This window comes from Lipotes vexillifer, unplaced genomic scaffold (assembly GCF_000442215.2).
Source record: "Lipotes vexillifer unplaced genomic scaffold, Lipotes_vexillifer_v1.1 scaffold497, whole genome shotgun sequence".
In the NCBI taxonomy this organism is placed as follows: domain Eukaryota; kingdom Metazoa; phylum Chordata; class Mammalia; order Artiodactyla; family Lipotidae; genus Lipotes; species Lipotes vexillifer.
The window spans coordinates 1147006-1164971 of record NW_006781538.1 but is presented as its reverse complement, the minus strand read 5'-3'; positions in this window follow the sequence as shown (position 1 = coordinate 1164971).

Below are 17966 nucleotides of genomic sequence, written 5' to 3'. Positions count from 1 at the left end.
TAGGGAAAAATGGGATGCTTATTAAATGGACTGCATTTAGTATTATATATGTAACTACAAACCCAGCCTCAAACTGGCCGTGTCCTGTTTCTAACAAGATACTGAGTTGGCTTTCAGAGACAACAGAACAAACCGTGAGCCATGCAGGCAAAGCACGCATAGAGTAGAAAATGTTTATCTCAAACAATACCTGGAACCAAACTTTCTCTTTCCCCCACTCCCAGTGAAACCAAAGGAATGGAACATGAACAGAACCTGAAAGCTGAACACTTTTGGAAATGAAGGGTCTGTTGTGCACGAAGATCCAGTGCTAAAGCCCCTTTGCCAGACCTTACCATATATGACCAAGTTCCAGAGCCCTCCAGTGGAAACCTGCCCCACCAGCATTTCCGCATACCAGCCGCCCTCCCCTGATTCAAAAGTCTGACTGAACTCCAGGTGGAGACACAGATTGGAGCCTTGCCTCCTGTCTCCTTGCTGGCTGACCTCATAGCAAAGTTTTTCTTTTCTCAAATCCAGTGCTATAGTATTGGCCTCTGTGAGTGTTGGGCAGTGAGCCCTTTACTTGGTAACATATATACTTTAAGAATGCAAAAATAACTGTCTAAATTAGTAGAATAACACGAGTCAATTAGTAAGGTACACAAGGAGGGTGATAACACTCATGGCAATAAGGGATCTTACCCCAAAAGAAAGGCCCTGAAAATCATGGGGTTGAGGATAATCTGTGAAGGCCTGGCTATAGGAGTGATTCCATCCAGGTCAAATGTTTGGAGACGTAGGGGGAAATATGTTCTAGAAGTAAATGCACATGAGTTAGTATCCTAATCTCTGCATTGACTGGCACCTTGCATAAAGCAAATGAATTTTACTTTTGTAGAATTTGGTAAATACAAAAATAATTTAACTTTTCACCAAAGCCACAATCCCCTAAAGTGGTAGTTGGATCATGTTTTATAATTGGGCAGTATTTCAAGGCTTATTTAAACTTTTTAGTGATGTATTTGTGCTACCTTGTTGTCTGAAATGGACTACTATTGAGATTCTTTGTTTTTAGTTATCGCTATTTGTTTTCAGTAAACTTTTTACTTTAGAATAGATTTAGATTTCCAAAAACACTGTGAAGAGAGCACACAGAATTCCCAGATACCCCACACCCAGTTTTACCTATTACTAACAGCTCACATTACTATGGTTCATTCGTCACAGTTAATGAACAAATATCAATACATTACTATTAATTACAGTCCATATTTTTCTCAGAATTCCTTAGTTTTTACCTAATGTCTTTTCTCCATTCCAGGATTCTTAGATACTGCATTTCATTTAATAGTCATGTCTCCTTAGGCTCTTCTTGACTATGACAGCTTCTGAGCCTTTTCTTGTTTTTTATAACCTTGACAGTTTTAAGAAATACTGGTCAGTTATTTTGCAGAATATTCTCAACTGAGATTTGTCTGATTTTTTTCATGATTATACTGAGGTTATGGGTTCTGGGGAGAAAGACAACAAATTTGAAGTGCCATTCTCATCACATCCTATCAAGGGTACACACTATCAACATGACTTATCACTTGACCAAGCGTTCACAATTGCCCATTCCCTACCTTCTACTTTGTCTTAATCAGACTTTTGTCAGGTTTCTCTCCTCTCCACAGAGCCCTGAACCTTGCTTGCCCACAAGCCTAAGCCAGCACTAAAATGCAGAACATGCCCCCTTTATCTTTTTTCTGAAAATTGGATAAGCACAGTGAGACACATACTGTATCAAACCACACTGGTTGTTATTCCTCCTAGTTTGAATAATGTATTAGATTGCTCCGGCTCCCATAACAAAATACCACAGACCGGGTAACTTAAACAGTAGAAATTAATTTTCTCACAGTTCTGGAAACCAAAGATCAAGGTGTTGGCAGGTTTGGTTTCTTCTGAGACTTCTTTCCTTGGCTTGCAGATGGCTGCACTTCTCACTGTGTCCTCACATGCTCTTTCCTCTGGGTGCATTCATCCCTGGTATTCTTAGTGTGTGCAGATTTCCTCTTCTTGTAAGGATACTAGTCAGATTTCGCTAAGGCCCCATACATTTGACCTCATTTAACCTTAATTACCTCTTTAAAGGCCTTGTCTCCAAAAGCACTCACATTTTGAGGTCCTGGGGGTGAGGGCTTCTACATATAAACTTGAGGAAAGAGAACAAAATTCAGCTCATGACACCCAACTTCCCCCTACTTACTGCCTACCCTTCCTTACTCTATAAAAGAAAAGCCTTTTACTGTTTAAATCTGAGGTACTTGCAGATTTCTGGGATTGGAGTGTCCTCCTATTTTAAGTCTTTTTGAATAAACTTTCTCCTTATCTAAGTCTGTTTTGGCTTTTACTTGACACACTATTGATGTCAACTTTGACCACCTGGCTGAGGTAATGTGTGTCAAGTTTCTCTACTATAGAATTCCTCTTCCCCTCATCCCCTTCCCTACTGCACTCCATGGAACAAAGTCACCATCAGCACCCAACTTAAGTAATAGAGAATTATGCTCCCCCTCCTTGAAGCAGAGTATTTACATAAATTATTTGGTATTCTTCTGTATGGCAGATTTGTCTATTCTCTCATTTATGTATTTTTTCAAACATTTTTTATATCAAAATAGAATCATGGATATTCATTTATACTTTGCATTATAATCCAAAACTGCTTTGTCTGTTTTATTATTTTATCATTGATTTTTTTTTTTTTTTTCTGGTACGCGGGCCTCTCACTGTTGTGGCCTCTCCCCTTGCAGAGCACAGGCTCCGGACGCGCAGGCTCAGCAGCCATGGCTCACGGGCCTAGCCGCTCTGCAGCACGTGGGATCTTCCCGGACCTGGGCACGAACCCGTGTCCCCCGCATCGGCAGGCAGACTCTCAACCACGCGCCACCAGGGAAGCCCATCATTGATTTTTAATCCAACATTTTAAGCCAACATTCAACTCGTTCCTGTACACACATGAACCTTAGCCAAATGCTGTTACTATATCCTTGATCTGCATACTGGATGAATTTGGGTAGGACCTGCAGCTCCAACTGCTTGCCTCCATGCTTGTCTTGAAAACCAAATTTATGGTGTGGGAAATCTATAGGTAACTAACTGGTTCCTGTTTCCTAACAAAATGACAGCTGAGAATTGTGGCTACTGTCACCTTGTCAAAACAGCATCGAATGCTTGGAGGTAGTAAGTAATGTTTCATCTAGTTTTGTCACTGAAAGTGTAGATGCTAGGTAGTAATTTACTCAACCAGCCTACATATCCTCCAAACATTCTTACAATCAAAGAACTCTGATAATAATGATCAGGAAGGGCAGAACCATAATAACCTTACTCACAAAAAAAAAGAAAACAAAACAAAAAGGAACCTAAATATGCACAATTGAAGACTAAATCTTGACAATCCCTGAAACATACAGGTAACTATTGCATGATAGGATAAAAGCCAATTTAGTGCAAGGGTATCTCTTACTGTTCTAGGATATTGATTCACTCTTGAGTGTAGTTTCAGCAAATCTAAGAAATTTTGGAATTACTTTTAAGTCATAACTCTTCTTTATGACTTTTTATAATTCTTCCTCTTAATATTTTGAATTTTGCTAGATGTAGACAAATCTGAACTTTGCCAAATGTAGGTATTTCTGAGACACTTTAAACTTCATTCCAAGCAAGCAAATCAGTAAATTTTAGAGTTTCTATGTAGAGACATTTGTGTATCTGTTCATCTATCTACCTATTTATCTAAACTACACACACACACACACACACACACACACACACACACACACAAGTGTTTCTAGAATAAGGACTGGGGAAAGGGTAAGTGGAATGAAGGCTTGTAAGGCTTGATCTTCCTTATTTTAAGTAAAGTGATCTACAGATTTTAAGATTTAAGTTAGGGAACTAATTAGGCATGTGTTTGGAGACTCTCCCATGAAAACACATCATAAAATTTGTTGTAAATACAATCACAATGCAGATGTACACTGTAGTTTAAAGTATCTATACTGATTCTATCTCATCTACGATTTTTTTAAAAAATGACTTCATGAAATGAATTGAGGTGATTCAGCTAATGATTTGTAACGATCTAGCTGCATACTTGATATCCAAAGGGATTCAAGTGGAATATCTGAGATAAAGACTGGCATAGACTAGGTTACTTTGACCCAGATTGAAAAATGTAACAAATAAATTGTTGCAATTTACATTGCACAGATGGTGCTAGTTTTAAAATTTTAAGAATGTTTGAGGGAACTCTTTGGCCAATGAGCCAGCCTGACTTAAATATACCAAGCAGATCCATTGTTTTTGGCTAGAGGCACTAAGCTGCAATAAGGAGGACCTATTTGCATTTCTATGACAGGCATAACGATGGGTTTTTTTTGTTTGTTTGTTTGTTTTTTGCGGTATGCTGCCCTCTCACTGCTGTGGCCTCTCCTGTTGCGGAGCACAGGCTCCGGACGCGCAGGCTCAGCGGCCATGGCTCAAGGGCCCAGCCGCTCCACGGCATGTGGGATCCTCCCGAACCGGGGCACGAACCCATGTCCCCTGCAACGGCAGGCGAACTCTCAACCACTGCGCCACCAGGGAAGCCCAACGTTGATGTTTTGACACACCCATGATTTAGACAATTTAGTTGAAAACAACTACTTTGTAAATTCTTGGAATGAAAAAGAAAATTGGAATTGGTTCAATTTTAGCAATTTTAGCAGTTTTAGCATTTTTAGGAAGCATATATTTCAGATTTGTAAAATAAATATATAAAAAAGAGACAAATGGGTATAGTTACTAGCAAGGATGGATTACCGAAGTTGATTTTTAAAACCCTTTAAGCTTCATAGCTTAATTTTTAAAACCCTTTAAGTTTTGTATTATGGCTGCTTCCTTTCTGTTTTTCTACTGGCTATTTTGTCTCTTGTTAATTCCCATTAATTAGTATGCAGATTCCTAGAATAGTAAATATCAAATCTTAGTGATTATAGGTTTTAGAGAACACACAGAACTGTCTTTCAGTTCTAAGTCCTTGAACAAAATATTTAACCTAAACAAGTCTCTTTTGTCATTTTTATACAGGGTTACTAATTTTGATTTTATACAGTTTTTGTAATTGGATAATGCATATAAAATGTCTAGAATTGCATATGGTAAAATATTCAAACTGTATTAGTAGCAGCAACATCAGAAACAGTAGTAGTACTAATTATTAGTTATTCTAAAAGTTCCCTTTGATCAGGCAATATTTCTCTAATTACAAGTTGACCAAGGAGGCTCTTCACTCCTGATGTTTAGAAAATGGGAGCAGTTGATTAAATCTGTTTGGCTTCTTCTTTTCCCTTGCCCCATTCTATTAGAAATAAGGAAGACTATTTGTATCTATTATATTAGCCACATGCTTCAAGGCTTATATGGAATTTTGCAGTAGACTCAATTATTTTTCCCCATCTTTGTAAGGCCTGGTCTCCATTAATTTAAGGAGTAGGCCCAAGATTGCTCCAAGATGGATTTAACACAGGGGACTTAGATTGTAAGACTTTCCTTCTTATAACATGGCCCTCATCCAAGCAGAGTCTATTTCCTTTGCCCGCACAGGTGAAAACTAACACCATGCACCAATCATTGATAGCAGAGTTTCTCTTGCTCATTTCAACCTTACAGTTTTGGCTTGGTGACAGTGCTTTGACTAGAGGGAAAGTTATTGAGTGGTTTGGGAGATCTGATTACAACATGCATAATAAATTTTGAACTAAGAAAATGCTGAAGATGGCTTTCATACCCTTGTTCAGACTCTTGGAAATGTGACTACAAAAAGGATAGATAGAAAAAGGAAAATATAAAGCAATAAAATGCATAAGTTTAAGAAATTCAATTCTGGGGGGGGGGGTCCCAGAAGAGTCACCGTGGTTCATAAATCTGTCTGCTCTTTTCACTATTGTTCCATCATGTACCACTGCTTTTGTTTTATCTGTCTGGATAAATTAGCCAGCAAAGCATCATAAATATCCTTAGTTAGCAAATGTTAGCTTTCCTTAGGGAAAGGAGTTTTCTTTCTGATTTTCTTTCTGTTAGTTTGAGGTTTGAATAAACTGTTAGGAAATCAGAACAATTAAGTTATTATTCCTATAATCAATTTCTTTCTTTATGCCTTAATCACTGTAAGTGACTAGAGGAATGAATGATTTTAAACCATTTGAACCCTAGAATTTCCCTACTGGACCAATGATGCCATTCCAAATTTATTTAAAGCAGGGTGGTCAGGCAAATCATATTTCTCACACAGATAATATTGTCATATCTATTATCTATTCTTTTACATATACAAACACTTCTGTAAGAATTCACTGACTCTATCAGATGTGCTACACTGAGGGGGCAGAAAGTGAATTTTCATTTAAACAAGGAATTTACACAGCCAACTGTGTGGCCTCTTAACAGTTTTTATGCACTTCACAGCCTGCGTTCTAATTATAAATTAGGGATCTGATGTGTATATTTATACAGAACCATACTTGAAGCAACCTGTAACTGTAAGCCTTTGGGGAGTGATTGTGTTTCAACATCTGGATTTACCACATGTTTTCAGTTGGAAATAAAGCACCATTTAGAAGACCTAGGTTTTAAAAAAGGAAGATAGGGTGATGACATTCTATAGATGTTGCAGAGGATGAGAAATATATTCTGCAAATAGGATGTGGGAACTCATAGCATATAGAGGGTGTAAAATGATACTCTGAAGTAGTGTTACTTGCGTGTCACACCTCTTTCCTTATTTCACACAACTAAATGTTCTGGTTACTGTTTGAACAAAATAATAACAAATTGAATTACATGACAATTAATCTATTTTTATAATATTTTCTGTGAAAAACAATGATCATTTGCATTCCAAAAACATAAAAGGATCTTTGGAAAAATATCAATTTTCAAGAACCCTAAGTCATATTTTGTGTTTATTAAACAAAGATTAAGCTACATACTGTCTTCTGAAGTGCTAATATAATCTCTTTTAATCACAACTAGAACTTTGCCTTCATTAAATAATTGCCTAATGGGTAGTATGTTTTCTCACAAATACTCAAAAGAGAATATTGATCCCAGTCTTTTCTTGTAGAAATTGAATTAATTTCTCCATTGGAACCCTATGGTTTATATTTACTATGTATGTTTCTATCAGCAGAAACTAATTAATTGGAATCTGTAACCTTCTTAGAGTAACCTTAAAGCCTGTAATATTTGCCTGTGCAGATTAAAGAAAACACTGGGATCTAATTTGAACAGAACTTTCCTGAAATGTCAGAAACCCTTTAATCTGTTAAAGAAAGTTCATGTAAGGAAAACTCTTTAATCTCCGACTTTCACACACTACAAAACTAACAATTTAACCTTTATATGCAAGTTCATTTACCTTGTTATATATACTGCTGTTATACAAATGTTTGTATAAACTGAGACAGTTTTGTCATTTTGCACGCACATGGTTTTAGGAAAGTAAATGAAGGAGCACTTTGTTTTAAAATTAGGATTGTTTCCATTTGTGAATTCACACATACACTCATGTACTTGTGGTTGCAAATCTACCTTACTTTGCCTGGGGGTTAGGTTTCTAAAGATGTGTATATAAAACAATTTTTAAATAAAATTGATGGCCTTGGATATTTTAAAATAAGCTTGTTCTTTAAAAACTGTTTAAACTACCTCTTTTGGAAAAAAATATTTTAAAGCTAACAATAAACTTTGCAATTTAGCATCTTATTGAATGAACAAGTTGTCCTGTATGGCACTTTTTGAAGCAAGGCACACCTGTTACTATATTTTTAAAGATGGTTGTGTAATATGTGCATAGAAATATTATTACTTATTTGGGAAAAAGAATACAAAGGTCAGATTTTTTGGATCTTGGATGTTTATGACTATTTCAGACTTCTATAATATGACCTTTAAAATGTAGACTGCAATTGACTTCAAAACAGCCAATCAGCATTTTACAATTATGATTATTCTTCTTTGGACAGACTCATATTTTACATTTAGATCACTTAATATACAACAACTACTTCAATCCAAAACATTCTTCCTAAGGGTCAGCATTAACTTGTGCCTCTGGGTAGCAGGAAGAGGCTGCTACTTGCCAGTTCTACTAGGTCACTGAGATCAGTAAGCTTTGATTTCCAGTATCCACACCACAGTCTAAGAATATTTTCAAGTGAAGTAAATGAACCAGAAAACTAGCTGGAGGTCTCTCATTACTTATTCTTGCTTGTTATTTCAGAATTGTTTAGTTGCAGCTATTTCTATTCATGCACCAATATTAAAGTCATCATGAAAAGGGCTTAGAAATATGATCTTTTTTATTTTCTTGTAATTTCAGAGCAACTGTCCATAATTCCAAATGAGAGACTCATGTGATATTCCAGAACTATCAAAACAAAATTCCTGTAGAAAATTAAGAAGGACTATTTCAGTAGACCATTGTCACATCAATGAAAACAGAATCTATTTCAACAAGTTATAAATAGTTGATGCAATATACATGCAGATAACAGTTTAAATTCCTCTCAAATAACAAGGACACAAAATCTTTTGTTTCCACTGTTGTAAGTTACATCAGCCAAAACCTCAAAATTAACTTACCGGAGCTCCATCTTAGCTAATATGTTCTGTACCACATTAAAACTCAACAAGTGTCACAGAAAGCGTAATAATGACTATATCATCTTATCTCATAATATTAAAGATCCAGATAAACTTCCAACTTGTGATCTAGCTCAACATAAAATGATATTGAAAGGAAACTTTTCCAAACTTTCTCAATTAGTTGAAACTATAAAGAAATTGAAAGCAGGGACATATTCCTACCAATATGTTTTGGGCAACTTTGGGATAATTACTTACAAGTATTATTAACAGGATGAATATTCCTTATGACTAAAAAAAAGTTTCTCTCTGAAATAGTTTAAAAGTCCAAGGCCCTGGAAATCATGTTAATTATGAATTTATTCTTATCAGACATTTTAAAAGTTCTTACACAGTTGGAAAAACTAGAGTTTGGGGAAATGAAGACAAAATGAGCATGATACTGAATGTCCATAAATCATGGAAGTATGCATATTGCCCTGATGTATGTAAATACAAAGATGGTGTTTCTGTAGTACATTGCAGAAGGAAATCTAGAACACATCTCTTTCTGGGGGAAAAAGATAACTGGACAAAATAATTTGGGATAAGTAATCTTAAAACTAATACTGTAAAGTTTCAAAACAAAAGCACATACACCATTTTGTTGACTATATGTATTCCCTAGAAAGAAAGAAAGTCATATAAGTTGTGTGAATCAAAAAATATATATAAACATCAATACACTTTTAAAAATCCAAATAGCTTGTAACTTTTCTAACTTAATCCCAAGAAACCTTTCAGGCAAGATACAATTTTAGTAACTGTATATTCAAATATGGTAACTAAGTAAAAAGAACAGCTATTTTTCAACCAGATTTTTGGCCATTGGGATTTCATTTGTGCCTGAGAAATGGTATTCTTGATACCGCCATTTTCTTGCCAGTCATGACAGAAAGACCATTGAGTTTACTCTATGTTTACTGAAAATATTCTACTCATTACAGAGTATAAACCTACTTTCTACTCTTTCATCATTCACATTTTTCTTCTGAATAATTTCACATATTGACATATATTTCACATCAACTTTTCTTGATTTTTTTTATTGCACCCTAGGAGAAACTCTAAAATGAATTCTTTACATTCATGCCAGTTACCAACTTCCCAATAGTCCTAAAAAAGCCACTGTAGTAATAATTCTTTCCTCCTTTAATTTTCACATCCTCAGTCAATTGAATATTTCATATATACTCCCCATTGATTTAAACCTTTTGTAAGTGAAATTGGAAAATGAAATAAGTCATGCACAGGAACAAGAATCACAAGTCTTCCAATGAATTATGTATTTTTGCATGCAAATACTTCTATTTTCACAATACTTTACTGTTAAACATGTGCTCCTCTAGGATTTGCTTTAATCTTATGCTACATATTTTATTGTATGTAAGAGTTAAAGCCATTAACTACCAAGGGTCATTTTAATGATTCCAGATTACTAGCATTTAAATATTTCATGGGAGAGAATTTGATTAGGAGCAACTCTTATATAAAATAGAGTTAATAGAAAGAACATTATAGGCACACAAGGACAGAACACATACATACTAACTGAGGTTAATTTAAGTTAAAATGTCAAGTAAAATAATGGCTTTATAATTAAAATCGTCTAGTACTTTTAACTATGATCACATAGAGCAATGTAATTATATTTCCAAGTTACTGGGACCCTGAATGGGACAGCAAAATGTAATCCAAATTACAAGTAACTAAACACTACAAGATGCTCTTGTCAAAACTCAGCAGAGCAAAATTTTATAAACCTGTTGACAGTATTTACTCCTATATTCTCTACAGACTCCTAACAGGTTTTTAATATGATTCTGTGGTTACAGTTTTCTCAGCAATACTGAGTGACCTCACCTAAGAGCTAATCTCACCAAAAATAATAATGATGGGTAAAGACAGAGCAGAGTTATAAAAACAAAAGTAAATTTTAATTAAAAAAACAAACTTAAGACTCAGTGATATCATACAGTGTATGAATTATCAATGTCCTTGCATCTTCTCTTAAAATTACATACATTTCACATGTTTGTGCTACCTGTTAATTATATACATATACTCTTATGATAACACCTTTTAGGTAAGACCATCAGAGCACATGTTTCTGAATGAATAAATTACCCCCACATTGTAATAATTTGATCAAACTCTGCGAGTTATATGCCTCACCATTGGTTCCTCCAAACTACTAAAGTTAAAAAGAAATAGCACAAAGCATATATGTACAGCGCAATACTGTAGCCAGGGAGGGATTATGCCTTTTACAAATGAAAGTGAATAATTTGGTAAATTTAGAAATAGTATATACTATGAATTGCATCTCAGAGCACAGTTTGAGATCAAGTCCCAACTATGAACTCAGAGCTCATGGAAATGCAAACAATCACATACATTCCTTTCAGGTAAGATTTGGTGATTCCTTCATTTAATTACGGTTTTTTAAATAAAATTGTTTACTTGAAGGGAGACTAATAATCAAGAAAACAAAGCACTTCAACATAAACCAGGCGTTATACTAAAAAGTAGTAATGATTAAAGTGTGTAAAACTACAATGATGTCACAAGCAGACAAATCTTAACTGCATCTTACCTGTAGTAGCAGAGTGTCTTGATAGTGTTGAGTGTGGAAAAGATGCAAGTCTCTAAAATAGAAAACAAGAGAGTGTTTGCACTCCCAGTTTTAGCACAGCTGGAGTGCTCTATGCATAAGCAATTTATTGCCTCTTCAAAGTCATCCTGACGACAGTGTTCATGGGCAATAGTTACAACCACGGCCCAGAAGCTTGCTGATGCTGCTTCTGCAGCCTTCCGCCTTTGCCTTTGCACAGAGACCTAACATATGAGTGTGCCGGAGAGCATCCTCCCCCCACAACCGCCTCCTTTTTGCGTGGTTTTTCTTCTTCTGTATCTCAATGTGCCTCTCTCTCTCTCTCTCTAATGGAGAGTTACCATTCAGCTTATTCGGCTGATAGTCAAAGAGGACAGGCTGGCAGGCAACTGTGCATTCCGCCCCCACCCCCCCCACCCCCAGCTGAGACACAGGAATGTGTTGTGAATAAAGACAAAGCCCTGAACCAGTGCGGCACATTACTCCCTGAAAAAGCGCTGCAATGATACTCTGCACTGCAACTCCGCAGGCAGCCAGGCAGCCAGGCTGAGAGGTGAACCGCATTCCCCTCACCCTCCCTCCTAGGAACGTGCATCGTAAAGTTTGGCTAGGACTTGGCTTTCCCTCTAGGGGACCTTGTTTTCTGTGGATAGAAGTTCCATTATTAACTGTCTGAACATCTTTAACAGAAGTGTTTTAGATAGTTTTCTATTATGTTAAACTTGGAGAACCTACCTAATCCTTGAGTTGTTGCCAAAGTAACTGAATTTTATAACTTTTGAAGACAAAGATAAAGATCAACTCTGTTTGGCCCCAAATAAATGTTTTCATGGTAGTGGAAGATGGATTTCTCTAGTCTGAGTATTCCCAGAGGGACAGAATGGGAAGGAATGGGGGAGATGAGCAGACAAACAAACAAAAAGCATCAGTATCTCAGAGATGCCAAAAATAGAAACTGAGATAAACTAAAGTGAACTTGATGAATGAGTCTGGAAGAACGTAAGTGCAAAGGAATGAACAGAGTAAATAAATGGGATTCACTGATTTCCTATAGCTATCATTCAGTTTGATAACAGAAAGAGATCCTAATTATATCATTTATGTTTTGTGGGTTTTGCAAGTATTAATATATAAATAAACATAGCTAACATACATCCTGCATTCAGGAAAGATTTATTAGGTAAAAACCTGCAGGTGTTTGCGTAAGGAAAGTTAGAGAATTTTTTTCATATTAAAAAAGCTACAGGAAGTTACTGAACTATGGACATAGAGCTTTGGGTTGCATACCTCCAAATGTTGGCCCCAATCAACTAATACTATTAGGATGAGTCTTCTAACAGTACAATAATATAACCCAGACATTAGTTTTTTGAAAATCAATTAAGTATAAGTTAAGATTAGATTTACCTATAAGTGCCAAAACACGAGAAATAAATTATGGCCTAAATAAAATATATATTCATTTCTATCCCTCATGAAAATAAAGTCTAGAGCTAAATAATCCAGGGCTAGATTTGAGCTCCATTATCAGCAGGGATCTAGGCTCCTCATTACTCAGTCATCCTCAACATGGTCCAGATGGTTACTCAGGCCGTGGCCACTCAATCTTCAGGAAGACAGAAGTATGAGGAGAACATGCTCTCTATTTAAGGACATATCCTAAAATTGCATATGACATTTCTTCGACCAGAAATTAACCATATGAACAGGGCTGACTGCATGTAAGCGTCAGAGTATCTATGTGATAGAGTATCATATAGAGTGTGATAGAGTATCACTCTAAAAATAGAGTATCTATGTGAAATGACCATGTACATGGCTAAAAATCTGAGTATTCTAAAAATCTGAGTATTACTAAGGAAGAAGGAAACAGTGGAATATGGGGGGAAATAAAAGTGTCTGCCATAGCAGGATAAAGGACAATGAATATTTTAAATGATACCACAACATCTATTCTACCTTTATCCTATTGGATAGCTGCAGTGTAATTTAGGGAATTGTTTCCATCTCCAGCAGGGGACCCTGTGTATTCTAAGCCAATCATGGTAATAGCATCATGCTTGCAAGAGATTGTTAAGGAACAGAGGCCTGAGCCATTCAGGCAGTATATTCACTCGGTGGCAGTTATTGGTTCAAGGATTATATATATATATATATATATATATATATATATATATTTTTTTTTTAAGGATAATATATTTTTTAACCCTGACCCAATCGGACTGAAGGGAAAAAGAATTGTTCAACATGGAAGAAATGATTTAGGATCCAGTTTTAAGATGAATACGACAACTAAGAGAAAGAGAAATAAAATGGGTATTTGAAGAAATCAAAGAACTTTTGGATTAGTCAACTCTGAAGCCAGCAGTAACTCTACACTTCTTGTTATATGCACCAATATGTTACAGTTTTTAAAGCCACTCTGATATACTTTTCTGTTAGTAACTAAAAGCATTCTCAATTCTATATGACTCAAGTACTGTTATTAAGCATTTAGTATATAATTCCTATAGTTCGTTGTCCTGAGTCTTAACATCATGTGTGAAACTCCATGGCTCAGTAATATCCTTCCTGTTTTTTAAATTAAAAATAGGAAATATAAAGGACATTAAATCTCTACTTATACCAGACTTTCAAACTTTCAATTTATTTATTTGAAATGGTATCTAAGAATTTAATTTCTAATTTTTCTAACAGTTTAATTTGACATTCCATTGGGATTATTAGAAATCCAATTTGTTGATGAGTTGGGGACATGTCGCAAGCCCAGTAGATTTAAATAACTGTTGTTTTTGTTATAATTATTACATCTCAGGATTTAACGAGAATAATAGGCTATCCTGTGTGTTTCTGATCTCACTTAATTGCATAATAATTCGTGTATTTTAATAACTAACTGTTGTCCACGGGTATATTTACCTTATGGCAGATCCTGCTATAAGTATTTATAATATATGAACTCATGTAATCTTCACAGCAGCTTAATGAGTGGTATACTATTAGTATCCTCATTTTATTAATTAAGAAATAGAACTGTATGTATAACCAAAACTGGCAGAAGAAAAGACAGGAAATAGGAAAATCTGAATATTCATATGTCAATTAAGGAAACTGATTTTGCAATAAAAGTCCTTCCCACAAACAAAACAAAACACTTTAGGCCCAGATGACTGTACCTGTCAATTCAACATTCAAGGAAAAATGACATCAATTGATACCAAAACTTCATAAGCAGACATACTTAAGAATAAATTTAACAAAACACTGCAATACATGCACACTGAAAACTAAAAAACATTGCTGAGAAAAATCAAGGACTAATTTCAGGTTCATTGCCTGGAAGACTCAATATTGTTAAAATGCCAATTGTCCCTAATAGACCCATAGATTGAACATATTTCCCATTAGAACTGTGGCTGGATTTTTGAGGAAGGAACAAGCTTATTCTTAAATGTATATGGAAATACAAGGGATCTAAAATAACCCAAATAATCTTGTGAAAGAAAAACAGAGTTAAGGGACTAACATTACCTATTTGAAGACTTACAACAAAGCTACATTAAGCAAGACAGTGTGGTACTAATGTAAGTATAGATATAAAGATTAAATAACTGAATAGAGACTTAAGAAATAGTTTTGCACATAATGGTCAACTGATTTTAAACAAAGTTTCCAAGGTAATCCAATGGTGAAAGTATAGTCTTTTCAACAAGACAAGAGAAAATCTTCAAAATCTCAGGGTTAGACAAAGAATTTTTGTGCAGGATCAAAGAGCAGAAATTATGAAATAAAAATTTTATAATTAGACTTTATCAAAATTAAAAACTTCTGCCATTAAAATGACCTTATCATTAAGAAAATGAAAAGATAATTCACAATGTTTGAGAAGATACCTCTAATACTTAGATCTAATAAAGACATATTCAGAATATTTAGATATTGTACAACTCGATAATTACAAGAGTAATAATTTGATTTTTAAATGAATGGGCAAAGAGTTAAATAATACTTAACAAAAGATATACAAATGGCCAATATGCACATGAAAAATACTCAAAGTCATTAATTGTCACGGAAATGCAAAATAAAAGCTTAATGAGATTAGTACACCCCAACTAGAATGGTTAAAATTCAAAGGACTGATGTTATGCTACTAAGTATTGGTGAAGATGTATATAAACTGGATCTCTCATACACTGCCATTTTAGAGAGTTGTTCAGCAGCTACTAGTAAAGTTAAGCATGCATGATCCAGGAATGCCATTGTTCAATATAATACCAAAAAGAAATGAAAAACAAAATAATGTCCACAAAAAGACTTGTGCACAAAAGTCCATAGCAGCTTTTTATTAAAAACCAAACAATAAACTGGGAAAAAAAGAAATTTCCGTCAACACATGACTAAATATACAAAAGTGGTGTACTTATACAGTGGAATACTTCTCAGCTATAAAAAGGAACATGCTATTAATAGCGGCAACATGCATGAATTTGTAAGATTCTGTAAGATTGCACTTATGTACGATGCTGGAAAAATGAAAATCAATTTAACTGACAGAAAAAAAGATGAATATTTGCCCGTGGCCAGGGTTTCTGTGGGTATGGGATGACAAGGAGACACCAGCTACAAAACAGGAGTGAGGAACTATTCTATGTCTTGATTGTGGTGGTGATTACAAAGGAGATGTTTATATATATACTTCTTTAAACTCATCTAACCGCATACTAAAAATGAGTATATTTTATTTTATGCAAATTATAGCTCAATAAAGTTGACTTAAAAAGAAATGAGAGAGAAACTGAGCCACTGACCATTAAGTAACTTGCTGGAGATCACACAGTTAGTAAACAGCAGAACTGTAATTTGAACCCTAATTTAATGTTTTTCCTCTTAATCACTTATTTACACTGACTCCTGATAAGTTTAAAAATATTTTTGAGTTGCAAGAATGAGGAATTTAAGGTAAATGATGGCACAAGGAAAGAGGAAAGAAGAGAATGGTGGGCATTCACCTGAACAAGAATTTGAATGCCATTCCAATTTGAGATAATTCCAGGGATGAGCTCCCCCACCTATCTTTCTTCATGGTATCTTTCTAAATATTTTGACTCTCACTACAGATGACTGATTCTTACTCTCTTATCTGTGAACTTATTTTGAGTTTCTGTTGCTTTGTCTTAGTCATTGTTTTAGCTCAGGCTGCTATAACAGAATACCAGAGACTGGGTGGCTAGAACATCAGACATTTATTTCTCTTAGTTCTGGAGGCTGGGAAGTTCAAGATCTATGTGCCAGCAGACCTGATGTCTGGCAAAGGCCTGCTTCTGAGTTTGCAGATAGCCATCTTGTCCTTGTATCCTTTCATGGCAGAAAACAGAGGGAGAGATCTCTTGCTTCCTCCTCTTTTTATAAGGACATTAATCCCATCATGGAGGCTCCACCCTCACGACCTGATCTAATTCTAATTACCTCCCAAAGACTACACCTCCTAATATCATTCCATCGAGGGTTGGGGTTTCAACATATGAATATGGGGGGGGACATAAATATGCACTGCATAATAGTCATTATTTCTACTTTATAATAACTTCATTTTGCCATAGTCCACCATGAAGTACCCCTTTACAGATCTCTTTCTGCATAATGTTTTCCATTCTCTCTAGTTCAAATTCCCAAGAGAGAAAATCTGATGGGCCCAACAAATTTGGGCTAATCCACAATAGCTTTGTCAGAGGTCACAGGCAAGCTATCCTTTCCTTGGGAGTGGTACCCATTCTTAGATCCATTAGGTGTGGCACACAAGATGAGGTTTATGTGGTAAAAACATGGCTGCCTGGATGGAATTATGAGTGGGATAAATGCCATTAGTAGCATATCTATTATGCTATATCAGTTTCAGTTTCCTCTGAAATTACTGTCTACATTTGGAAAAAAAGTATATTAATATATTTATAAATGTATGTATGCAAACATATAAACACACATACCTAAACACACACACATAAAGAAATATATTCCTCTTGAATGGCACAGATACTGATGACTTTACAGTTTAAGTCCGGATGAAAGCCTCATATTCTTTCTTTCCCCATCCTCATCCTATTTATTTTATTTTATTTTATTTTTTATTTATTTATTTTCTTTTTTGCGGTACGCGGGCCTCTCACCGCCGTGGCCTCTCCCGTTGCGGAGCACAGGCTCTGGACGCGCAGGCTCAGCGGCCATGGCTCACGGGCCCAGCCGCTCCGTGGCATGTGGGATCCTCCCGGACCGGGGCACGAACCCGTGTCCCCTGCATCGGCAGGCGGACTCTCAACCACTGCGCCACCAGGGAAGCCCCCTATTTATTTTTATTAAATTGCTCCTTTCTGCAACTTTCAAAAATGCGCATGTATCTGTGCATGCGTGTGTGTGTGTGTGTGTGTGTGTGTGTGTGCACTCAGACTTAAAGATAAGTATTTTATTCCTCTTAGATGTCACAGAAAAATAATGTAAAATGTTCTACCTCTATTTCTTTTCTATTGCTGTAGGATTCTTGACATGCAAAAGATTGCTTTTAATTTTTAAGACTCTTAAAGAATACTAAATTTTAATTTGCAGACCCATCCCAAGACTCCCACACTCAAAACTCCTGCACAAGTCAAATTAGTGAATG